The 25,891-nt window shown below is 49.1% G+C and overlaps 1 protein-coding gene across 3 annotated transcripts in view; it reads right to left on the reverse strand.

Moving 5' to 3' along the window:
* Positions 1–12,162: 12,162 nt before the first annotated feature.
* Positions 12,163–25,891, reverse strand: part of LOC144138737 (uncharacterized) — a 62,272-nt gene continuing 48,543 nt past the window's right edge. For 2 of the 3 annotated variants that reach the window (XR_013315954.1, XR_013315953.1), the window contains exon 2: positions 12,163–13,222. The gene's annotated coding sequence lies outside the window, so the exon portion shown is untranslated. Of the gene's footprint in view, positions 13,223–15,326; positions 24,287–25,891 lie in introns of those variants that run through there. The other variant, XR_013315955.1, reaches the window with a different exon arrangement.

A 25,891-nucleotide genomic window follows, 5' to 3' on the forward strand; every position in this document is an offset into this window, starting at 1 on the left:
TCGTGTGACACTGTCTCTTCCGTTGTGTTTCATCTGCAGGCGCTCAAGCTGTTGCTTCACCTCAAGACCATCTCCTGGTTGCTGCTTCAACTCAAGACCATCTCCTGGCTGCTGCTGCCCACCAAGACTGTGTGCCGCTTGCATTGCTTCGTCGGCATGTTTCACTGGCAGACTCCAAACCCTGAAATCTACTTTGCTCCTTCACACGCAGGTGAAACTTCGCCCTTTAGTGAAAGATGCTTCCCTGCTCCAGCAACGTGAAATGCATCCTCTGCTGCCTGTAAGTGTTTGCCTTGTAGACAGCAGAAGCCACAGTGTACGAGTGGGCTGCTTATGACTTCTCCCTTCTTTGCAGCCGCCGATCCAGTGGCCGACGCAGACATTCCTGGCTGCTGCTGTCACGGTACAGACTACTTGCGTACTGCACTGCCATTTGGCACTTATCTTGCTGAGGTGAGTGATGTCGTGTGACACTGTCTCTTCCGTTGTGTTTCATCTGCAGGCGCTCAAGCTGTTGCTTCACCTCAAGACCATCTCCTGGTTGCTGCTTCAACTCAAGACCATCTCCTGGCTGCTGCTGCCCACCAAGACTGTGAGTGCCGCTTGCATTGCTTCGTCGGCATGTTTCACTGGCAGACTCCAAACCCTGAAATCTACTTTGCTCCTTCACACGCAGGTGAAACTTCGCCCTTTAGTGAAAGATGCTTCCCTGCTCCAGCAACGTGAAATGCATCCTCTGCTGCCTGTAAGTGTTTGCCTTGTAGACAGCAGAAGCCACAGTGTACGAGTGGGCTGCTTATGACTTCCCCCTTCTTTGCAGCCGCCGATCCAGTGGCCGACGCAGACATTCCTGGCTGCTGCTGTCACGGTACAGACTACTTGCGTACTGCACTGCCATTTGGCACTTATCTTGCTGAGGTGAGTGATGTCGTGTGACACTGTCTCTTCCGTTGTGTTTCATCTGCAGGCGCTCAAGCTGTTGCTTCACCTCAAGACCATCTCCTGGTTGCTGCTTCAACTCAAGACCATCTCCTGGCTGCTGCTGCCCACCAAGACTGTGAGTGCCGCTTGCATTGCTTCGTCGGCATGTTTCACTGGCAGACTCCAAACCCTGAAATCTACTTTGCTCCTTCACACGCAGGTGAAACTTCGCCCTTTAGTGAAAGATGCTTCCCTGCTCCAGCAACGTGAAATGCATCCTCTGCTGCCTGTAAGTGTTTGCCTTGTAGACAGCAGAAGCCACAGTGTACGAGTGGGCTGCTTATGACTTCCCCCTTCTTTGCAGCCGCCCATCCAGTGGCCGACTGCAGACATTCCTGGCTGCTGCTGGCACGGTACAGACTACTTGCTTACTGCACTACCATTTGACACTTATCTTACTGAGGTGAGTGATGTCGTGTGACACTGCCTCTTCCGCAGTGTTTCATCTGCAGGCGCTCATGCTGTGGCTTCACCTCAAGACAATCTCCTGGTTGCTGCTTCAACTCAAGACCATCTCCTGGCTGCTGCTGCCCACCAAGACTGTGAGTGCCGCTTGCATTGCTTCGTCGGCATGTTTCACTGGCAGACTCCAAACCCTGAAATCTACTTTGCTCCTTCACACGCAGGTGAAACTTCGCCCTTTAGTGAAAGATGCTTCCCTGCTCCAGCAACGTGAAATGCATCCTCTGCTGCCTGTAAGTGTTTGCCTTGTAGACAGCAGAAGCCACAGTGTACGAGTGGGCTGCTTATGACTTCTCCCTTCTTTGCAGCCGCCGATCCAGTGGCCGACGCAGACATTCCTGGCTGCTGCTGTCACGGTACAGACTACTTTCGTACTGCACTACCATTTGACACTTATCTTGCTGAGGTGAGTGATGTCGTGTGACACTGTCTCTTCCGTTGTGTTTCATCTGCAGGCGCTCAAGCTGTTGCTTCACCTCAAGACCATCTCCTGGTTGCTGCTTCAACTCAAGACCATCTCCTGGCTGCTGCTGCCCACCAAGACTGTGAGTGCCGCTTGCATTGCTTCGTCGGCATGTTTCACTGGCAGACTCCAAACCCTGAAATCTACTTTGCTCCTTCACACGCAGGTGAAACTTCGCCCTTTAGTGAAAGATGCTTCCCTGCTCCAGCAACGTGAAATGCATCCTCTGCTGCCTGTAAGTGTTTGCCTTGTAGACAGCAGAAGCCACAGTGTACGAGTGGGCTGCTTATGACTTCCCCCTTCTTTGCAGCCGCCCATCCAGTGGCCGACTGCAGACATTCCTGGCTGCTGCTGGCACGGTACAGACTACTTGCTTACTGCACTACCATTTGACACTTATCTTACTGAGGTGAGTGATGTCGTGTGACACTGCCTCTTCCGCTGTGTTTCATCTGCAGGCGCTCATGCTGTGGCTTCACCTCAAGACAATCTCCTGGTTGCTGCTTCAACTCAAGACCATCTCCTGGCTGCTGCTGCCCACCAAGACTGTGAGTGCCGCTTGCATTGCTTCGTCGGCATGTTTCACTGGCAGACTCCAAACCCTGAAATCTACTTTGCTCCTTCACACGCAGGTGAAACTTCGCCCTTTAGTGAAAGATGCTTCCCTGCTCCAGCAACGTGAAATGCATCCTCTGCTGCCTGTAAGTGTTTGCCTTGTAGACAGCAGAAGCCACAGTGTACGAGTGGGCTGCTTATGACTTCCCCCTTCTTTGCAGCCGCCCATCCAGTGGCCGACTGCAGACATTCCTGGCTGCTGCTGGCACGGTACAGACTACTTGCTTACTGCACTACCATTTGACACTTATCTTACTGAGGTGAGTGATGTCGTGTGACACTGCCTCTTCCGCTGTGTTTCATCTGCAGGCGCTCATGCTGTGGCTTCACCTCAAGACAATCTCCTGGTTGCTGCTTTAAAAGAACATCTCCTGGCTACTGCTGCCCACCAAGACTGTGAGTGCCACTTGCATTGCTTCGTTGACATGTTTCACTGGCAGACTCCAAACCCTGAAATCTACTTTGCTCCTTCACACGCAGGTGAAACTTCGCCCTTTAGTGAAAGATGCTTCCCTGCTCCAGCAACGTGAAATGCATCCTCTGCTGCCTGTAAGTGTTTGCCTTGTAGACAGCAGAAGCCACAGTGTTCGAGTGGGCTGCTTATGACTTCCCCCTTCTTTGCAGCCGCCCATCCAGTGGCCGACTGCAGACATTCCTGGCTGCTGCTGGCACGGTACAGACTACTTGCGTACTGCACTGCCATTTGGCACTTATCTTGCTGAGATGAGTGATGTCGTGTGACACTGTCTCTTCCGTTGTGTTTCATCTGCAGGCGCTCAAGCTGTTGCTTCACCTCAAGACCATCTCCTGGTTGCTGCTTCAACTCAAGACCATCTCCTGGCTGCTGCTGCCCACCAAGACTGTGTGCCGCTTGCATTGCTTCGTCGGCATGTTTCACTGGCAGACTCCAAACCCTGAAATCTACTTTGCTCCTTCACACGCAGGTGAAACTTCGCCCTTTAGTGAAAGATGCTTCCCTGCTCCAGCAACGTGAAATGCATCCTCTGCTGCCTGTAAGTGTTTGCCTTGTAGACAGCAGAAGCCACAGTGTACGAGTGGGCTGCTTATGACTTCTCCCTTCTTTGCAGCCGCCGATCCAGTGGCCGACTGCAGACATTCCTGGCTGCTGCTGGCACGGTACAGACTACTTGCGTACTGCACTGCCATTTGGCACTTATCTTGCTGAGATGAGTGATGTCGTGTGACACTGTCTCTTCCGTTGTGTTTCATCTGCAGGCGCTCAAGCTGTTGCTTCACCTCAAGACCATCTCCTGGTTGCTGCTTCAACTCAAGACCATCTCCTGGCTGCTGCTGCCCACCAAGACTGTGTGCCGCTTGCATTGCTTCGTCGGCATGTTTCACTGGCAGACTCCAAACCCTGAAATCTACTTTGCTCCTTCACACGCAGGTGAAACTTCGCCCTTTAGTGAAAGATGCTTCCCTGCTCCAGCAACGTGAAATGCATCCTCTGCTGTCTGTAAGTGTTTGCCTTGTAGACAGCAGAAGCCACAGTGTACGAGTGGGCTGCTTATGACTTCTCCCTTCTTTGCAGCCGCCGATCCAGTGGCCGACTGCAGACATTCCTGGCTGCTGCTGGCACGGTACAGACTACTTGCGTACTGCACTACCATTTGACACTTATCTTGCTGAGGTGAGTGATGTCGTGTGACACTGTCTCTTCCGTTGTGTTTCATCTGCAGGCGCTCAAGCTGTTGCTTCACCTCAAGACCATCTCCTGGTTGCTGCTTCAACTCAAGACCATCTCCTGGCTGCTGCTGCCCACCAAGACTGTGTGCCGCTTGCATTGCTTCGTCGGCATGTTTCACTGGCAGACTCCAAACCCTGAAATCTACTTTGCTCCTTCACACGCAGGTGAAACTTCGCCCTTTAGTGAAAGATGCTTCCCTGCTCCAGCAACGTGAAATGCATCCTCTGCTGCCTGTAAGTGTTTGCCTTGTAGACAGCAGAAGCCACAGTGTACGAGTGGGCTGCTTATGACTTCTCCCTTCTTTGCAGCCGCCGATCCAGTGGCCGACGCAGACATTCCTGGCTGCTGCTGTCACGGTACAGACTACTTGCGTACTGCACTGCCATTTGGCACTTATCTTGCTGAGGTGAGTGATGTCGTGTGACACTGTCTCTTCCGTTGTGTTTCATCTGCAGGCGCTCAAGCTGTTGCTTCACCTCAAGACCATCTCCTGGTTGCTGCTTCAACTCAAGACCATCTCCTGGCTGCTGCTGCCCACCAAGACTGTGAGTGCCGCTTGCATTGCTTCGTCGGCATGTTTCACTGGCAGACTCCAAACCCTGAAATCTACTTTGCTCCTTCACACGCAGGTGAAACTTCGCCCTTTAGTGAAAGATGCTTCCCTGCTCCAGCAACGTGAAATGCATCCTCTGCTGCCTGTAAGTGTTTGCCTTGTAGACAGCAGAAGCCACAGTGTACGAGTGGGCTGCTTATGACTTCTCCCTTCTTTGCAGCCGCCGATCCAGTGGCCGACGCAGACATTCCTGGCTGCTGCTGTCACGGTACAGACTACTTTCGTACTGCACTACCATTTGACACTTATCTTGCTGAGGTGAGTGATGTCGTGTGACACTGTCTCTTCCGTTGTGTTTCATCTGCAGGCGCTCAAGCTGTTGCTTCACCTCAAGACCATCTCCTGGTTGCTGCTTCAACTCAAGACCATCTCCTGGCTGCTGCTGCCCACCAAGACTGTGAGTGCCGCTTGCATTGCTTCGTCGGCATGTTTCACTGGCAGACTCCAAACCCTGAAATCTACTTTGCTCCTTCACACGCAGGTGAAACTTCGCCCTTTAGTGAAAGATGCTTCCCTGCTCCAGCAACGTGAAATGCATCCTCTGCTGCCTGTAAGTGTTTGCCTTGTAGACAGCAGAAGCCACAGTGTACGAGTGGGCTGCTTATGACTTCCCCCTTCTTTGCAGCCGCCCATCCAGTGGCCGACTGCAGACATTCCTGGCTGCTGCTGGCACGGTACAGACTACTTGCTTACTGCACTACCATTTGACACTTATCTTACTGAGGTGAGTGATGTCGTGTGACACTGCCTCTTCCGCTGTGTTTCATCTGCAGGCGCTCATGCTGTGGCTTCACCTCAAGACAATCTCCTGGTTGCTGCTTTAAAAGAACATCTCCTGGCTACTGCTGCCCACCAAGACTGTGAGTGCCACTTGCATTGCTTCGTTGACATGTTTCACTGGCAGACTCCAAACCCTGAAATCTACTTTGCTCCTTCACACGCAGGTGAAACTTCGCCCTTTAGTGAAAGATGCTTCCCTGCTCCAGCAACGTGAAATGCATCCTCTGCTGCCTGTAAGTGTTTGCCTTGTAGACAGCAGAAGCCACAGTGTACGAGTGGGCTGCTTATGACTTCCCCCTTCTTTGCAGCCGCCCATCCAGTGGCCGACTGCAGACATTCCTGGCTGCTGCTGGCACGGTACAGACTACTTGCTTACTGCACTACCATTTGACACTTATCTTACTGAGGTGAGTGATGTCGTGTGACACTGCCTCTTCCGCTGTGTTTCATCTGCAGGCGCTCATGCTGTGGCTTCACCTCAAGACAATCTCCTGGTTGCTGCTTTAAAAGAACATCTCCTGGCTACTGCTGCCCACCAAGACTGTGAGTGCCACTTGCATTGCTTCGTTGACATGTTTCACTGGCAGACTCCAAACCCTGAAATCTACTTTGCTCCTTCACACGCAGGTGAAACTTCGCCCTTTAGTGAAAGATGCTTCCCTGTTCCAGCAACGTGAAATGCATCCTCTGCTGCCTGTAAGTGTTTGCCTTGTAGACAGCAGAAGCCACAGTGTACGAGTGGGCTGCTTATGACTTCCCCCTTCTTTGCAGCCGCCCATCCAGTGGCCGACTGCAGACATTCCTGGCTGCTGCTGGCACGGTACAGACTACTTGCTTACTGCACTACCATTTGACACTTATCTTACTGAGGTGAGTGATGTCGTGTGACACTGCCTCTTCCGCTGTGTTTCATCTGCAGGCGCTCATGCTGTGGCTTCACCTCAAGACAATCTCCTGGTTGCTGCTTTAAAAGAACATCTCCTGGCTACTGCTGCCCACCAAGACTGTGAGTGCCACTTGCATTGCTTCGTTGACATGTTTCACTGGCAGACTCCAAACCCTGAAATCTACTTTGCTCCTTCACACGCAGGTGAAACTTCGCCCTTTAGTGAAAGATGCTTCCCTGCTCCAGCAACGTGAAATGCATCCTCTGCTGCCTGTAAGTGTTTGCCTTGTAGACAGCAGAAGCCACAGTGTACGAGTGGGCTGCTTATGACTTCTCCCTTCTTTGCAGCCGCCGATCCAGTGGCCGACTGCAGACATTCCTGGCTGCTGCTGGCACGGTACAGACTACTTGCTTACTGCACTACCATTTGACACTTATCTTACTGAGGTGAGTGATGTCGTGTGACACTGCCTCTTCCGCTGTGTTTCATCTGCAGGCGCTCATGCTGTGGCTTCACCTCAAGACAATCTCCTGGTTGCTGCTTTAAAAGAACATCTCCTGGCTACTGCTGCCCACCAAGACTGTGAGTGCCACTTGCATTGCTTCGTTGACATGTTTCACTGGCAGACTCCAAACCCTGAAATCTACTTTGCTCCTTCACACGCAGGTGAAACTTCGCCCTTTAGTGAAAGATGCTTCCCTGCTCCAGCAACGTGAAATGCATCCTCTGCTGCCTGTAAGTGTTTGCCTTGTAGACAGCAGAAGCCACAGTGTACGAGTGGGCTGCTTATGACTTCTCCCTTCTTTGCAGCCGCCGATCCAGTGGCCGACTGCAGACATTCCTGGCTGCTGCTGGCACGGTACAGACTACTTGCTTACTGCACTACCATTTGACACTTATCTTACTGAGGTGAGTGATGTCGTGTGACACTGCCTCTTCCGCTGTGTTTCATCTGCAGGCGCTCATGCTGTGGCTTCACCTCAAGACAATCTCCTGGTTGCTGCTTTAAAAGAACATCTCCTGGCTACTGCTGCCCACCAAGACTGTGAGTGCCACTTGCATTGCTTCGTTGACATGTTTCACTGGCAGACTCCAAACCCTGAAATCTACTTTGCTCCTTCACACGCAGGTGAAACTTCGCCCTTTAGTGAAAGATGCTTCCCTGCTCCAGCAACGTGAAATGCATCCTCTGCTGCCTGTAAGTGTTTGCCTTGTAGACAGCAGAAGCCACAGTGTACGAGTGGGCTGCTTATGACTTCCCCCTTCTTTGCAGCCGCCCATCCAGTGGCCGACTGCAGACATTCCTGGCTGCTGCTGGCACAGTACAGACTACTTTCGTACTGCACTACCATTTGACACTTATCTTACTGAGGTGAGTGATGTCGTGTGACACTGCCTCTTCCGCTGTGTTTCATCTGCAGGCGCTCATGCTGTGGCTTCACCTCAAGACAATCTCCTGGTTGCTGCTTTAAAAGAACATCTCCTGGCTACTGCTGCCCACCAAGACTGTGAGTGCCACTTGCATTGCTTCGTTGACATGTTTCACTGGCAGACTCCAAACCCTGAAATCTACTTTGCTCCTTCACACGCAGGTGAAACTTCGCCCTTTAGTGAAAGATGCTTCCCTGCTCCAGCAACGTGAAATGCATCCTCTGCTGCCTGTAAGTGTTTGCCTTGTAGACAGCAGAAGCCACAGTGTACGAGTGGGCTGCTTATGACTTCCCCCTTCTTTGCAGCCGCCGATCCAGTGGCCGACTGCAGACATTCCTGGCTGCTGCTGGCACGGTACAGACTACTTGCTTACTGCACTACCATTTGACACTTATCTTACTGAGGTGAGTGATGTCGTGTGACACTGCCTCTTCCGCTGTGTTTCATCTGCAGGCGCTCATGCTGTGGCTTCACCTCAAGACAATCTCCTGGTTGCTGCTTTAAAAGAACATCTCCTGGCTACTGCTGCCCACCAAGACTGTGAGTGCCACTTGCATTGCTTCGTTGACATGTTTCACTGGCAGACTCCAAACCCTGAAATCTACTTTGCTCCTTCACACGCAGGTGAAACTTCGCCCTTTAGTGAAAGATGCTTCCCTGCTCCAGCAACGTGAAATGCATCCTCTGCTGCCTGTAAGTGTTTGCCTTGTAGACAGCAGAAGCCACAGTGTACGAGTGGGCTGCTTATGACTTCCCCCTTCTTTGCAGCCGCCGATCCAGTGGCCGACTGCAGACATTCCTGGCTGCTGCTGGCACGGTACAGACTACTTGCTTACTGCACTACCATTTGACACTTATCTTACTGAGGTGAGTGATGTCGTGTGACACTGCCTCTTCCGCTGTGTTTCATCTGCAGGCGCTCATGCTGTGGCTTCACCTCAAGACAATCTCCTGGTTGCTGCTTTAAAAGAACATCTCCTGGCTACTGCTGCCCACCAAGACTATGAGTGCCACTTGCATTGCTTCGTCGGCATGTTTCACTGGCAGACTCCAAACCCTGAAATCTACTTTGCTCCTTCACACGCAGGTGAAACTTCGCCCTTTAGTGAAAGATGCTTCCCTGCTCCAGCAACGTGAAATGCATCCTCTGCTGCCTGTAAGTGTTTGCCTTGTAGACAGCAGAAGCCACAGTGTACGAGTGGGCTGCTTATGACTTCCCCCTTCTTTGCAGCCGCCGATCCAGTGGCCGACTGCAGACATTCCTGGCTGCTGCTGGCACGGTACAGACTACTTGCTTACTGCACTACCATTTGACACTTATCTTACTGAGGTGAGTGATGTCGTGTGACACTGCCTCTTCCGCTGTGTTTCATCTGCAGGCGCTCATGCTGTGGCTTCACCTCAAGACAATCTCCTGGTTGCTGCTTTAAAAGAACATCTCCTGGCTACTGCTGCCCACCAAGACTATGAGTGCCACTTGCATTGCTTCGTCGGCATGTTTCACTGGCAGACTCCAAACCCTGAAATCTACTTTGCTCCTTCACACGCAGGTGAAACTTCGCCCTTTAGTGAAAGATGCTTCCCTGCTCCAGCAACGTGAAATGCATCCTCTGCTGCCTGTAAGTGTTTGCCTTGTAGACAGCAGAAGCCACAGTGTACGAGTGGGCTGCTTATGACTTCTCCCTTCTTTGCAGCCGCCGATCCAGTGGCCGACTGCAGACATTCCTGGCTGCTGCTGGCACGGTACAGACTACTTGCTTACTGCACTACCATTTGACACTTATCTTACTGAGGTGAGTGATGTCGTGTGACACTGCCTCTTCCGCTGTGTTTCATCTGCAGGCGCTCATGCTGTGGCCTCACCTCAAGACAATCTCCTGGTTGCTGCTTTAAAAGAACATCTCCTGGCTACTGCTGCCCACCAAGACTGTGAGTGCCACTTGCATTGCTTCGTTGACATGTTTCACTGGCAGACTCCAAACCCTGAAATCTACTTTGCTCCTTCACACGCAGGTGAAACTTCGCCCTTTAGTGAAAGATGCTTCCCTGCTCCAGCAACGTGAAATGCATCCTCTGCTGCCTGTAAGTGTTTGCCTTGTAGACAGCAGAAGTCACAGTGTACGAGTGGGCTGCTTATGACTTCCCCCTTCTTTGCAGCCGCCCATCCAGTGGCCGACTGCAGACATTCCTGGCTGCTGCTGGCACGGTACAGACTACTTGCTTACTGCACTACCATTTGACACTTATCTTACTGAGGTGAGTGATGTCGTGTGACACTGCCTCTTCCGCTGTGTTTCATCTGCAGGCGCTCATGCTGTGGCTTCACCTCAAGACAATCTCCTGGTTGCTGCTTTAAAAGAACATCTCCTGGCTACTGCTGCCCACCAAGACTGTGAGTGCCACTTGCATTGCTTCGTTGACATGTTTCACTGGCAGACTCCAAACCCTGAAATCTACTTTGCTCCTTCACACGCAGGTGAAACTTCGCCCTTTAGTGAAAGATGCTTCCCTGCTCCAGCAACGTGAAATGCATCCTCTGCTGCCTGTAAGTGTTTGCCTTGTAGACAGCAGAAGCCACAGTGTACGAGTGGGCTGCTTATGACTTCCCCCTTCTTTGCAGCCGCCCATCCAGTGGCCGACTGCAGACATTCCTGGCTGCTGCTGGCACGGTACAGACTACTTGCTTACTGCACTACCATTTGACACTTATCTTACTGAGGTGAGTGATGTCGTGTGACACTGCCTCTTCCGCTGTGTTTCATCTGCAGGCGCTCATGCTGTGGCTTCACCTCAAGACAATCTCCTGGTTGCTGCTTTAAAAGAACATCTCCTGGCTACTGCTGCCCACCAAGACTGTCAGTGCCACTTGCATTGCTTCGTTGACATGTTTCACTGGCAGACTCCAAACCCTGAAATCTACTTTGCTCCTTCACACGCAGGTGAAACTTCGCCCTTTAGTGAAAGATGCTTCCCTGCTCCAGCAACGTGAAATGCATCCTCTGCTGCCTGTAAGTGTTTGCCTTGTAGACAGCAGAAGCCACAGTGTACGAGTGGGCTGCTTATGACTTCCCCCTTCTTTGCAGCCGCCCATCCAGTGGCCGACTGCAGACATTCCTGGCTGCTGCTGGCACGGTACAGACTACTTGCTTACTGCACTACCATTTGACACTTATCTTACTGAGGTGAGTGATGTCGTGTGACACTGCCTCTTCCGCTGTGTTTCATCTGCAGGCGCTCATGCTGTGGCTTCACCTCAAGACAATCTCCTGGTTGCTGCTTTAAAAGAACATCTCCTGGCTACTGCTGCCCACCAAGACTGTGAGTGCCACTTGCATTGCTTCGTTGACATGTTTCACTGGCAGACTCCAAACCCTGAAATCTACTTTGCTCCTTCACACGCAGGTGAAACTTCGCCCTTTAGTGAAAGATGCTTCCCTGCTCCAGCAACGTGAAATGCATCCTCTGCTGCCTGTAAGTGTTTGCCTTGTAGACAGCAGAAGCCACAGTGTACGAGTGGGCTGCTTATGACTTCTCCCTTCTTTGCAGCCGCCGATCCAGTGGCCGACTGCAGACATTCCTGGCTGCTGCTGGCACGGTACAGACTACTTGCTTACTGCACTACCATTTGACACTTATCTTACTGAGGTGAGTGATGTCGTGTGACACTGCCTCTTCCGCTGTGTTTCATCTGCAGGCGCTCATGCTGTGGCTTCACCTCAAGACAATCTCCTGGTTGCTGCTTTAAAAGAACATCTCCTGGCTACTGCTGCCCACCAAGACTGTGAGTGCCACTTGCATTGCTTCGTTGACATGTTTCACTGGCAGACTCCAAACCCTGAAATCTACTTTGCTCCTTCACACGCAGGTGAAACTTCGCCCTTTAGTGAAAGATGCTTCCCTGCTCCAGCAACGTGAAATGCATCCTCTGCTGCCTGTAAGTGTTTGCCTTGTAGACAGCAGAAGCCACAGTGTACGAGTGGGCTGCTTATGACTTCCCCCTTCTTTGCAGCCGCCCATCCAGTGGCCGACTGCAGACATTCCTGGCTGCTGCTGGCACGGTACAGACTACTTGCTTACTGCACTACCATTTGACACTTATCTTACTGAGGTGAGTGATGTCGTGTGACACTGCCTCTTCCGCTGTGTTTCATCTGCAGGCGCTCATGCTGTGGCTTCACCTCAAGACAATCTCCTGGTTGCTGCTTTAAAAGAACATCTCCTGGCTACTGCTGCCCACCAAGACTGTGAGTGCCACTTGCATTGCTTCGTTGACATGTTTCACTGGCAGACTCCAAACCCTGAAATCTACTTTGCTCCTTCACACGCAGGTGAAACTTCGCCCTCTAGTCCAAGATGCTTCCCTGCTCCAGCAACATGGAACACATCCTCTGCTGCCTGTAAGTGTTTGCCTCGTGGACAGCAGGAGCTACAGTCTCCGAGTGGGCGGAGAATGCACGTTCTTTGTGCCAGCCTTTTCCAGATATGCCCGATAGGGCCTTACTCGAAGTAATTGTGAACGCCTATCGCATGAACATTGCTATGCCACGGACGCACTGCCAAAAGTACAGCAGTCATGGCCGAGGCCAACGAGGAGACGCGAGAACTTTGACCTTGCAATTTTTAATCTTTGCAACGCAGCCTATAACGATGTGAAGGTGAAATATATTTTGCAGCAGTGTTTTTCTGGGCTTTGCGAACGGATTCGGGAAAGTCCTCCCCAATACTGTAGTCTCTGCCTTTCAACTTAAGTCCATTTGAGAGAATTTCCTCATTGGTTTTATTATTGGCCGCTGATGATCATTCAGATGACGACCAAGGCGGTGAGCTTATTGGATTAGTTTAAAGACAAGAAAGAAATATAGATGGTCGCGACGCTGCTTTATATTTCTTCAGAATCTGAATTTTTCGGATGGGTTTGGGTCTGGAAGGCCGTAAAAGATGAGGTTGTTTCTTCTGGATAGGGCGAGCGCCTGCATTGCGAAGATGAACGGGTTAGTGAACCGTGCGATGGCACAGCCACAGAGCTCACAAAGCTTGACCGTTGGTTGCTGAGCAATGATAGCTGTTCTCGCTCAGCTCGTCGATGACGGCGGTGATGTGGTGATGACGTCATTGATCCCATGACCTGCCAGCAGTGCAGCAGGACACCCGGAAGCGTTTGCACTGCGCATAAGAAAGGCAGCCTCACTTCCGGTGCTGAATCGCTCGCGGAACGCTGGAATATCCGATGAGGCTGCCAGGAGAGCAGGAACCAGCAACTGAAGGATACTAGGAGCGAGTGCCTGCATTGCGAAGATGAGCAGATTAGTGGACAGTGCGATGGCATAGCCACAGAGCCCAAAATTCCAATTTTCCAAACACTTGAATTACTGACATTCGAATTCACAGGTTTTTGCTGTATACTTCCCTAAAGACAATTAGCTTTGTACTGGCTGGAATATTATTATGAAATTGTGTTACAGCTACGTCTAGTTGATACCACCTTTGTTATCAACTGCATTTGGCAGTGCCTTGTGTGCTTGCTGAAATTGTAGCATACTGGACTAAGTTATTTTGTGCATCGCTGCAGAAAACCGACTCAAATGGAAGAAGAGGTCATTGGTGCTTTTGACTATAAAGTTGTTCAATCCGATGACAGTGATGGTTTCCTCGAGCAGGTCACAGAGGTGCCGAGTGTCCTCCTCCAACCAGGTAGCCCAGAACAAGCTCATAGGTAACTACAGTTGAAATTACCGCTTGCAAGGTGCTGACTGTTTTCTTCTATTTGTCATCTTCCAAGAATGAGTACTAAATTTTAACTATGCCTTGTTATTCATTCGTCTCCATTTCGTGCCTGCACTGTTCTTTGTCCACATGTTGGTTGGAGATAGGTTATGAAATGCTCGTCCCACAGTGCAACTATACATCGCCTTGGGTTTGTATTGGAGGCCAATAAGGGGATATGTTCGTTGCACCAGCAATATATAGATCTTCTCACCCTTTGGCATTACTAAAATATCGGCACATTCTGGACTATGCTGCACATGCCCAGTTTGGTGATCCTGTCAATTGCCCCAATTGAACTGGTGCTAGCACAGCCGAGTGATGAAGGTGGCCGCTGACAAGACAAAGAAATTGAAAATTCCTATATGGAAGATATAGTTTGTCGGGTCTCGGACTAAAGCTGGTTTCATCAATAAGTACCCCCTCGGAAAAGCAGCAACCAATAACAGCAAGCCTTCAGTTCGCGAGGGAGAGGTGCAAACACATTCTTGGACTTGCCAGTAATCTTTTTTTGTCCGAGTGAAATGTATTTATTAACCACCTTCCAATCTTGATAGTCTGCTATATATTTTTCTTGCATGTGTTCAGGTGGTTTGTTTGGATCGCCTCAGTAGCTTAAGGAAAGAGAAGCACCTTAGTCTAGGTTAACACTTGATTTCAAACAGCTGGTAGTTATTACAGTATGATACCAATACATAAAACCCTGCAAATTATGTTGCTTCATTGGTGCACATGAATTTTACATGAGGAGATTATGCCCTTGCAGTTCCAGGGCGATTGCAGCCATCAACCGAAACAAGCGCACAAAGGTGGAGAAGTCAAAGCAAAAGCAGCATTTCCCATCACCAGAGGTCGCATCTCTGATCAATGTGATCTAAACTGTGCTGTTACCCGAGCGCCCCCCTCCCTTTCCCTGATCAGCAATGAAGCCTCTAACGGCAGTGCCTTGCACCAAACGTGTCATATGCTTGGAGTGTCAAAGGAGGAACACATTTTAAGTTCCTAGTTTCACAACACTTCCTCTCATTTTTTATTACTGTGTAAATCGAAACCACATATTCACATGTATATCACAACCCCTAGCCACATAAACCACAAAAAGTGAACGCAAATAGCTGCACAATGAGCTAAAATGAGGGAAGGACACGAAAGTTGAGGCGACACAATTGTCACCACAGACCTAAAGCCTGTGGACACATGATCCAGGAACAGTGCACAAATAAAACTGCACAGTAAACTAAAAGTCAAAACAGGCACAGCAAGAGGGCACATGCAGACAACAAGGAGACAAAAAACAAAGGCAAAGTTTGAGCTACCAGTTGAAAATAGAGAGCATGGCAGGGAAGTGCCAGCGCATCAGTACTCGTTAACTTTCCCTAGCACTGCCTGCAAGCCACAACAGCTGCTCTATGAGAATGCCTCCCCTGAGCACTGCTCTTGCCACAAACTGAGGCACTGGATACCAGATGGGGCAGGATTTTGACACAAACTCTCCACACAGTGTTGGCACTCATGGTTCTGTCTACCCTCCCATCCATGCAGTCCACACATGTAAGCATACAATCAAAGCTGCTGGCTGAGGCGTTTAGCCCCGACTGGTGGCAAGGCACTGTCAGCAGCTACCTGCAGGTCCAGGTGGATGGTGGCCAAGCGGTGTCGAACCAGCAGCGCACCTCCACCTGAGGCTGCCTAGGTGCTCCGGATGGGTGTTTGCTGCTAGCTTGTCAGCTTGCTTATTGACCTCCAGGACAGTGACAGGGGGCAACCACTGGAGGTACAGCTGTGCACTCGTAGGCCAGCCGGGTCGTCCTTTCACTGGATGCACCAGGGGGATAATGCTACCCCTTTTCGAAAGACGCTGCATGGCCCTTTATCCAGGAACAGGCTTCGGCAACCAGTCTAAACTGGCGGCCACCACCTCGGCCATTGCAAAGGTGGCAGCATGCAGCAGCAGGCACTGCTGGGATGCCTCCTCTAGACCCTGTAAATGCTAAAACCTGTTTTCACTTTTAATCACACTAATTGGCATGGCTTGCTTCTATGGTTTTGGAAAGGATCTCTACTTGGACGTACTGTTTAAAAAAACGAATTGCTTCACCTGAGCCTCCGTGTGTGTTCCCCTTAAAGCTGGTCACATTTTACAAATGAAGACAAAGGGTTCGAATTTACAAAACAGAGGCAAAAATGTAATCCAGCTGAAATGAGGTCTTGAAGAACTCACCAACTTTTCTTTTTCTTAGAAAGAAAACTGCCTGGCTCCTATTGTTTGTTGTTCTCCGTGAAGTTGCCTTGATGTTTGAGTAGGTGAAGCATAGGCATGCGTGCATACATCACCGCTTGACAACACATCATGCGATTTGAATTGTACCCCCAGACATTTTGTTACGAGTGCCTTATGTTATAAGTGGCTGATAACCGAACAGTTCGAGTGCATTGTTGCAACTGGCTGACAACTGAACAGTCAGCGTGTATTCGAATAAAGCAAATGAAATCATGCTAACAAATGCTAATGTTTGGTCAGGATGATGCTAATAACATGTTTAACTGATAGCAATGTTAAAAATGATATCAATAAGAAATAATTTTAGGATCAGTGATTCAACTTAAACACAATGCAACATGTTGTGCATATGTTTATGTTCTTTCTGTCAGTACTTTTGTGTCGGTTGCAAGCCTGCTGCTAGTATTACGCATTGCTGAGAGCAATTAAAGGAGCCATGGCCAGCCAGCGGCAAAGCAGGCCTTACAGGCACCACATGAGCCCACAGCACTGGGAGCTTATGTTCAACTTTATGACGGAGCAGCCCCTTCTCAGCAGAGATACCAGTGAACTGATGCCTGATTTAAAAGCAAAGAAGTGGCGGTATTTGGTGCGACTCCTGATGAACACCTTTCAGGTGCCTAAGCCTCAGGGACTTTCGAAGATTAGCCTTGTAAAGCAGACCCATATTCCAGCAACATCGCGGAAGCTTGTAAAGGTCAAGTTGAGCTCACCCCAATTGGAAGAAGAGGTACAGATAGAGGTTGGTGGAACGCGCTTGCTATTCGAGCGACACTCCGTTCTTCTTGAACCAGCGGTAATAAGTTCAATGGAATGACTGAATTGGTAGGATCCAGACAGCTACATGGTTGAGGACTGGCAGCGTGTACAGTGTCAGAGGATGTTTGCAGAATTTACAGATGCTGCTGAAATCATTGCAGAGTGCGAATATGATAAACTAAAGAATTCCACACAAATGCTCCTGTCGCCACCCATACAGACCAACATCTATGTGTTGACCATATGCGAGTGGCAGCGTATCCATGAGCTTAAAAGAGTCCTGAAATATCTTCCGCCGATACATGGATGTACATACGTATAACCAAATAAAGCAATGTATTAGGAATCTCCTCCTGCAAGAAATTTGTTAAAGCGACGAGTATTAGCCCAAAAATTGTCAGTAAAAAAAAAAGTGCATTATTCTCGTGCCGCATTTCCTCCTCCTTTCAACTTTCTGCGGTGACTTCCGCTTTTGCACTCCTCAGACTACCATCTGCTACGGGCAAGCTTTTGGCTTTTTAATCTTTGTTGACCCCATGGATTCCGCACTCCGCTCAATGATGGAAAAGCGAATGAAAGACAAGGGTTGGGATCCCCATGAATCCACACCACGACAAAAGGTCGCAAGAAAGAATGATGACCCTGAATCGCTAGCGTCACCGGGATTATGCGGTGACGAGATGAATTGGTACGTATGAAAAAATGAAACATCTGAGTGAATGATTGAACGGTCAGTTAGACTTTTGTTTGAATGAGCACGCGTGCATTTTAAACCGATGTCGCCATGTATGGTGCACGTTACCGTAATAGCGACGGCGTGCGCGCGCTCGCGTCAGCATCCCGTTCTGTTCCGATCTATACAAAACATTTATAACTAACACACACTTAGCCGAAAGGTTGCACTGTGTGGCGAGGGCCAATTTTTTTTCTTGCATCGTGCACTCGACTATACCACTCTGTCGACTTAGTGCGGCCGTGAGTTTCTTTACCTATTAGGCAACTTGTACTTTGAGGGTCATGCCGTGTGTGCCCCTCCTGGTAGACTCCACATGATTGCACAAAGAAATTCTCTTATTTCATACCCACCATCTCTCTCATATTATGGCCTAGAGGCTTTCGTTCACCTCCTTCATTCATTTCATTCATTATTGTTGTGATGTGCTCAGTGCTGCCGACCCTTCCGTGGCCATAACCCAACATTTTTTCCTTAGAATAGTGATGCCCCTTTGTTGTACGTGAAGTAAACTGTTTAATCGCTCAGCAACGACATTGCAATCTGAAAGCACTATTGACCCTAGAGAAAATGGTAGCTGGTCCCATCTCGTTTATGGCGAAATTCCCAGTTGGGCACTGCTATTGCAAGTTTATGGCTGAAGTCCCAGTTGCGACTACCATTTTCTCTAGGGGAAGTTAGCCCCAGCACCCAATTTAGCAATTAAATTGTGACAGTGACATAACTACAGAGTCTTGATATTTGAAGTGGTATTTTCACAACCTAAAAGCAGATTTTTAATCTGTTTCTCTTATTAGAGTGGGGTAGGATATGTCCCATTTTCCGTATTGAGGATACTGGCCTCTATGGAGGCAGTCTCAATTTAAATTGGAACCTAGTGCCTCATGCTGCATGGTGCCCATCTCAGCTTTACGGACTGCTTGTCAAACATGCGCTCCTCTGACATTCTGAAAACTGCACATCTGAAGAGTCTTCAACAAAGCTTACCCGCATGTGCGCACTTGTGTATGCAGGTGCCAAAATGGGCTGTGTGTGGCAAATCCCAGGTAACCGGAAAATGTGTGCTGCGAGGGATTGCAAAAAAGGTTGCCAAAGGCAAAAAATGACTGCATCACTCGGCACGCATATTTTCCAAACCTGTGCCTCAACCCAGCAGTTCTTGAGGCTGTGTAGTGGGAGCTGGAGTCCCAAGGCATCCCCAAGGCTTGCGAGTTGCACAGGTAAGACAGCTAGCAAAGGTGCAAGTGCTTTATTGTGGGATTCAATAAAAAACTTTTCATTCTTGTGTGCTCAAAATGCCTTTCAGGGCCCCTTCAAGGTCCGGTGTGGATTTGGCAATGGTGAGCATTGTGACAACGGTGAGTTGTCCCTTGTTGAGAAGAAGGTGGATCTGATCCACCGTGGAGAGGGGAAAAAAAATCAAAGGTTGCAGCTGCGTTTAGTATCCCCTGGAGTACTCTGAGCCCGACATTGAAGAACAAGTCGTCAATCGTGGAGGAGGCTTGTGCAAGTCCCAACTACAAGAACACACGCATCCAGAAGCCAGCGTACAACGAAGTGGAGAGAACTCTCTACCAGGTGTTTTTCGACATTTGCGTGCGCAACCTTTCTATATCCGGCCGAATGCTACCGCAGCAGGCTAAACATGCTAAACATTTCGCATTCATACTCAGGGTAGAGGACCCAAAGCAGGAACGGGCTGGCTGCAGTGGCACAAGGACCGCTACGGGATTGCTGGAAAGGCTGTGGCAGGCGAAGGCGCTGCAGTTGGTATGGACAGCATGAACAAGTGGGGTGCAGAAAAGTGGCTAGATGTCACCGCCAGGTACAAGCCTAGCGACATCTTTAAAACGGACGAGACCACTGTTTTAGCAACGACTGCTAAGTGGAACTCTCTCACATCATAATGGCAAGTGCCACGGTGGCAAACTCAATAAGGGGCACATCATGATCCTGCTGGCTACAGAAATAGATAGCTCATCGAAATTGCGTCTGCCTGCGATGAGCAAGGACAAGTGTGACAACCCGGTATAACAAAACAAGTGTAGCAACCCAGAAGAGGCAGCAGTTGGCAATTTCTTCACCTCCAGAAATTAAGGATCCTAAATGATTGATACGATGCACGTGTGTATCCCTGAGTATTCTGAAACGTGGAATGACAGTACACTGGCTAACAGTACCGCTTCGTCTTCCGGGATTTCTTTGGCTACAAGGAATACCATCACCTAGTACAACCATCATCCTTTTTTGTTCAGAAAACTTATATGCAAAGTCGAAATTACTGAAGTTCTGAACTTTGCTGGCAGAAGGCTTCATCATGGATCCGGGATATGACACTGTCAAAACAGTCCCACCTGTTTCCAGGTGAAAATGAGTTTTGTGACATCGTGTGTGTTTACAGACGTCAAAACATTTCAATCACGGCAGTCTCCAACCACATTACGGGTGTTTCAGTCTTTGCATACGGCCAATATTGTAGCTCACTTTTCCACCCTATGTGTGTTTAGCTAAACCCTTGAGTGCACCAACACTAGTTAAAAGACGTGCTGCATTATTTGATGCAGCACAACATCAAGTACCAGCCGAGCCCATTTTTTCAGTGCCTCTGCATTGGGTAATACAATGCTGCCATGAGAACATCTGTGTGTTGTCACTACAGAGGTATTGCCTCTTTTGCTGAATAAATTACCTACACCTTTGGTACAACCTCATGTGGTCGCGTGTGAACATATTTTCATGTTTCTAATGAAACCGAAGTTGGGCATCACATGCTCTTAAATTGCTGCACTGTTTGCAGTATACAAGAAAACCGCTGCACGGCACTTCCAGTTTTTTTCTGCCTATTCGGTGCACCAAAACAGAGGTGGATCTTCCTTCTATCACCCTGTATGGCAATGGCAACAATGCCAAGCTGTTAAGGTTGATTATACGGATTGATCAATGACTATACAGCAGCTCGATCAGTAGGCAAGCACTCTCCTGTGCTCTCCCGTGTGAATTGTCAAGAGTTAAATAGGCTAACAGGGAAACTGCAGAGGCAGACAGCTGAAGGCCAAGTGTAAATGAAACGGCACAACCGATGGAAGCACTGACCCCCACCACCTTTGTATTGCAGCAGCTCGATCAGTAGGCAAGCACTCGCCTGTGCTCTCTCATGTAAATTGTCAGAAGTTAAATAGGCTAACAGGGAAATTGTAGAGGCAGACAGCTGAAGGTGCAGTGTAAATGAAACTGCACGACTGGTGAAAGCACTGACCCACACCACATATGTATTGGATCAAATCGATTAGTACACAAGCACCCCCTTGGCCTTATCTGCCACTGCCTTCCTATGCAAATTGACACAAGTGAAATAGGTCAATGGGGGAACTGCAAATCAAGAGGAATAAACACCTTTAGCGCTGGCAGAGACATATTTAGCATAATGCTCCGTAGAACAGTTTGCTTTCACAACAGGCCCGACGGGAGATGTTAGAATGCTTTTATTACTCCCAACTCTGGCTTAGTGAATTTGGTGCATCCAGATGGTGACGTCTTCAAGATAAGGACTTCCCTGGAAGCAGGGCAGGACTGGAAAAGGTTGTGCACTTGCCATGCCCTTTTTCCTACAGGGTCACAAATATGCACAGAAAGCAAGGTCGAAAAAGCGTATCACACTGCATAGGTGGGCTGCCTGCCCAGTGCATAACAAGAGAAGCCATGAGTCGTGGGCACAGAGGTGAATGCTCTCACCTACTTTCACATGCATGGCCCAATGGCCGGGTGAGCCAAAGATGCCGTGTTTTCAGGGGGGCCCTCACTCCCTCATTCACATGCTGCCACCATGAGCCTCACCAAAGACAGCTCTTCGCAGAAGCTGTGCAGGTGTTTGCCCTTCTCTATAAATGCTTTACTGAAAAGGGGCTGCAGTGAGGACATTTTAATGCAGATGAAATCAGTCTTCCGCCAACTCCTGCCAGGCAAAAGGATTAGCTCTAAGGGTAAAAAGTGCAAGGGCAGCACAAAAATGTATACACGCGCGTTAGCAGTCCTGTAGTACTGCAGCACTACCGGGACAAATAAACTCAGGTCTCTGACATTAGTAGAGCAGCATTCAAACCTCGGCTACTTAAACTTTTGTTGAACTAACGCAGGGTGCCATGGTGGCCGTGCTATGAAATGTGAAAGGAACAAGAGACTTAGGCCGAAAATGCCTAAGCCTTTATTGAACTGATGCCAGGTGCCATGGCAATGTGCACCCAAAGCATGACAAAACAAGAAATCCAGGCCTAAAGGACTGAAGCTGTCATTTGGCTCGTCCAGCTGCACCTGTGGCAGCGTGCTACATAGAATCTCAATTAGTCCGTGCTTGTAAGCAGGACAGCCAAGCTTTGGAAAGAGGCGTATCCTGGCTGTGTTCAATCACTTGTGCTTGACAGCTCCAAGCGTGGATGTAATGAGCATTATATCACTGAAAGTGATCTGCAGTAAAAAAAGCCTGCCGAGACGTAAAGAGTCGCAGCAGCAGCACTAGCAATAGCATGTAGGCAGTCGATGAACTTTAGCCACAGTGGCTGCGTCATGACTGTTTTAGATTGTGACAAGCTGACATCAAAAATATTTATGGTCAGCTTTTCTCTCCTTGCCAAAACTGCAAACCTACCACCACAGGTGAAAACTTACATAGCCAAGTTGCTTCGTTTCCTATGCCTCCCCCATTCCTGGTAGCACTGATTTAGAGGCACTCCGCCAATCCTTCACAAAAGCACATGCAAGAAGTGAAAGCTGCAGATGGGTAAAGTGCAGAAAACGGATTTTTCAATTTTTTTATGTCGTTGTAGGCTACAGCAAAGGTGTTTTTTTACAGACAAGACTGTACTTCTACCGACTCTTTCAGGAACGAACTTGAAAGGTTGTCATGAAAAGAAATTGCACGACAAAAAGGACCACCACGCGAAGAAAAAACGTGAACAGAACACGGCAACAAAAAGGGAGACTCAAGTCACCGGCTGCCAAGGTTATCCACCCAGCTACAGCACCGAGCGCTCGAGACCAGAGCACGAACTTGCGCCAGCCACGGGCAAATCGGTAGCGGCCAGCAACAGCGGCCGGCGGGAGAAGCGATCCCATTAAGAACACCGAGTGAGAAGAGAGTCGGAGGGTGGAGCGTGACCGGGATGCACAGCGGTCAGGTGACCAAACCCGTGCCATGCCCCAAGAGGTCCTCCACAACAGCAGCCTCCAGAACTTCTCCGCAAGGGAGTCGTCTCACTGTGCATCGGTGAAAGAGAGCGACTCCACAAGACAGCTGTGTTCACTGCTCTGCAACTGGAGCTGGGAGCGGGCTCGACCACCGCAGCCACGACACACCACCCGGACATTTCATCGCTGATCCGACCTGTGCCAGCATGTTATAACTTTTTTATGCAGTTCCATATGAAGAATGGTGTCACCATTAGCGCTAAAATCCTGAGTAATCGGATGCCGACCTTGGTCTGCAAAGACATGGCGCAGGCCAATTGGACCGCTGAAAAACTTGTGACAAGGAGTGGAAGTGGCCAGGCTGCAAAAGCAAGGCCACTGGAGAGACTGCAAAGCTTGCCCTGACACCCATGAAAGTCAACGTGGTGATAGGTAAGTTCAAGAGGCATTTGTTGCGTTGAAATTCCTCACAGGAATATTGTTTTGCCATTTAGCATTGCACATGTGGGAAACTTGAAAGCTTTGCTGTTCTCGCTTTACACTTTGTTGCCCCACTTTGCAGACAGTGAAACCAAAATGCTGAAATGATTAGCCTAGCTACCCACTGCCATGGCCCTGTGGCTATGGCATTGTGCTGCAGAGCCCAAGGACACAGGTTTGATCCCTGCCACGGTGGCTGCTTTTCAGGTGGAGGTGATAAGCAAAAATGTTTGTTGAAATTTGGCACACATTGAAAAATCCCTAAGTGGCCAAAATTAGTCCGGAGCCCCTCTGCTATAGTGTCTACTTCATAACTGGGGTGTAGCTTTAGTGCTTTAAACCCCAAAGTCAATCATTATTGGTACTTAGAGGTTCCTTAACTGTGGCCAGTGCTTAAATTCCACAGTTGCTTGTGGTATAACAAGTTATTTCCTAGCATTGCAGATTGTAATTTAACCAATGGTCGCTGAAACAATCCCACTAAATGCTGTTACTATTCCTAATATTATTTGAACTTTCATCATTGTCTAGATAATGTTCAATTGCTATTTCTGGCTTTACATAAGTGTCCCCGTTTCAGACATGCTCCGGTACTGGGGCAAGATGAAACAAGTTGACGTCACGGCTGTCGTCCCCAGTGTGCCTCGCCTTCTCACAGAGAAGATTCAAGATGTTTGAAAGTCACAGAAAAAGCTATCTGCGAGCACAGTGGCCAAAAACCTGGCCTCCAAGGACCTGGCCTCCAAGGGCCTGGCCCCCAAGGACCTGGCCGCCAATGACCTGGCCGCCAATGACCTGGCCGCCAATGACAGCCTCAGATTGAATGTCGGGCGAGAATTCCCACAGTGCAATAAAAATTGCAGGAAAGTAAAGCTGTGTTGTGCAGGTTGTTGCTGCTTTCTTCTTCAGTACATACAGCCAGCACTACAAGTTGGCAGCTGGAAGGAACAGACCATGTTGCTTCTGGTAGTGAGGGCCCAAAATGGCTGCAGCTGAGAGTAGCTGGGGCTTGTGGGATCAGTGGGGCCAGTTGCAGCTGGTCCCGATTAGGACCAGTTGCAACTGGTCCCGCTTGGGACTAGTCACTACTGGTCCCCATTGGGCTAACTGGGACCATTTGCAACTGGTCCCAACTGGGAATTGTTCGATGACCCAGTTTAACTGGGATAACTTGGGACCAGTTGGATTCTCAGTTCTACATTTTCACTAGGGTATAAACCCGGCTACAACTGTTTTTGTAGAAATGGAGTCCCAAGAGTCGGAGACCCATTTGGCCACGTCTCTTGCATGCTGTCGTAAATCAGCGCAATAAAGGTGCCATGGCGGACGGAAGTGACGCCAATGGAAGCGGCGCGAAAATCGAAACTGATCAGCAAGCTGTCATTTTAAAAATTAGCAGCATGTTTACCTCCTTCAGAGTAACTCTGTGTAATAATTTATAAGCAGCATTTTGTTTTTGCAACCAGGTCTGATGTTACTTTGAATTTATTCTGAACTGTAGCTACTGCGCATGGCATAAAGTGGCGCGCGGTTGTCGCAGGCCATTATCAATGCTTCTGTCTAGAAAAAGCTGCAAATTCCTTGGTTTAAAATCCCAGAGACATATGGGCTATGAGAAACGCCGTAGCGGTGGGCTTGGGATTCATTTAGACCATACAGCTGTGTCTCAACGTGCAGTGGCCACACGCGGCCGCCGCGAACTGGACTTATCCCACACATAAGGCGCACCGGTGGATAAGACGCACCAACGAAAATTTCAGAAAAAAAACGCGACTTATACACCGGAAAATACGGTAGTGTTTTTTATCACATCCTCAGCCGATGTTAGCTGTGGCATGAAGTGTGACTGCCTATGACAATGACAACATAACTCTCCCATCTTTGCTCGTTTAGGCTTCTGGGCCCAAGTAGGCAAAGAATAATGCTGGCACAACGCCTGTTCGTTGCGCTGTGTCACACTATATATTGGTAGATGGCGTCACAGTCATGTTCAGAAACTGGAAGCCGCACAATTGTCGGCTGGAGCGATTTCCCTGCAGCCAGGCCTGCACAGACTGGACACACATCACCTCAATAGGGTCTTTTCTTTTCATGCCACATTTCTTCAGAGTTTGTCACATGCAAGGGCTCCCGGTTGGCACATGCTTTGCTCACTTCCGCAGCTCCCTAACTTTGACTATGACCTGCATACTTTCCACTATGTTCGGCACTGTCCATGCTTAGACATACCTGCTATGACAAAATTTATCTTAAGAGTTGAAGGTTACACTACTGTTCTGTTGAGGTTTGAGATTTCAATACCGTCACAAAATTAGGAATGGGCATATGCAGAGAAATATGTATTGATGACAATGATGGAATCTCCGCTGGGCAATAATGAACTTGTGCTACGACAAAAGAAATTGGGCATGGCTAAATATATGTTCACATCAAGCGCATGTTGGAAGTCAACCACATCGCATTTTTCAACGACACCAGGACTGTGGGTGGGCTACGTTAAAGAATTCTGCTTCCCAGCTATAGGATCACCAGACAAATTGTGCTGCCACCTCATTCAAATTCGCTTACCTTATCAAACGACCCTCACTCACCAGGTTCGCGTAAAAAGAAGAAAAGCTCTAAATGAGTGCGGGCTTCAAATTTTCTGGCTGGAAGGCAACAAAATAGCGTTTATTGAATTTTCCTACTGCAACCCAAGGTACACCCTAAATGCAATCCCTCTCACCCATGCCTCGGCAAACTGGATTTTCACAT

The sequence above is a fragment of the Haemaphysalis longicornis genome, unplaced genomic scaffold, assembly GCF_048455015.1.
Source record: "Haemaphysalis longicornis isolate Haplotype H1 unplaced genomic scaffold, Haemaphysalis longicornis Haplotype H1 scaffold_5, whole genome shotgun sequence".
NCBI lineage: Eukaryota > Metazoa > Arthropoda > Arachnida > Ixodida > Ixodidae > Haemaphysalis > Haemaphysalis longicornis.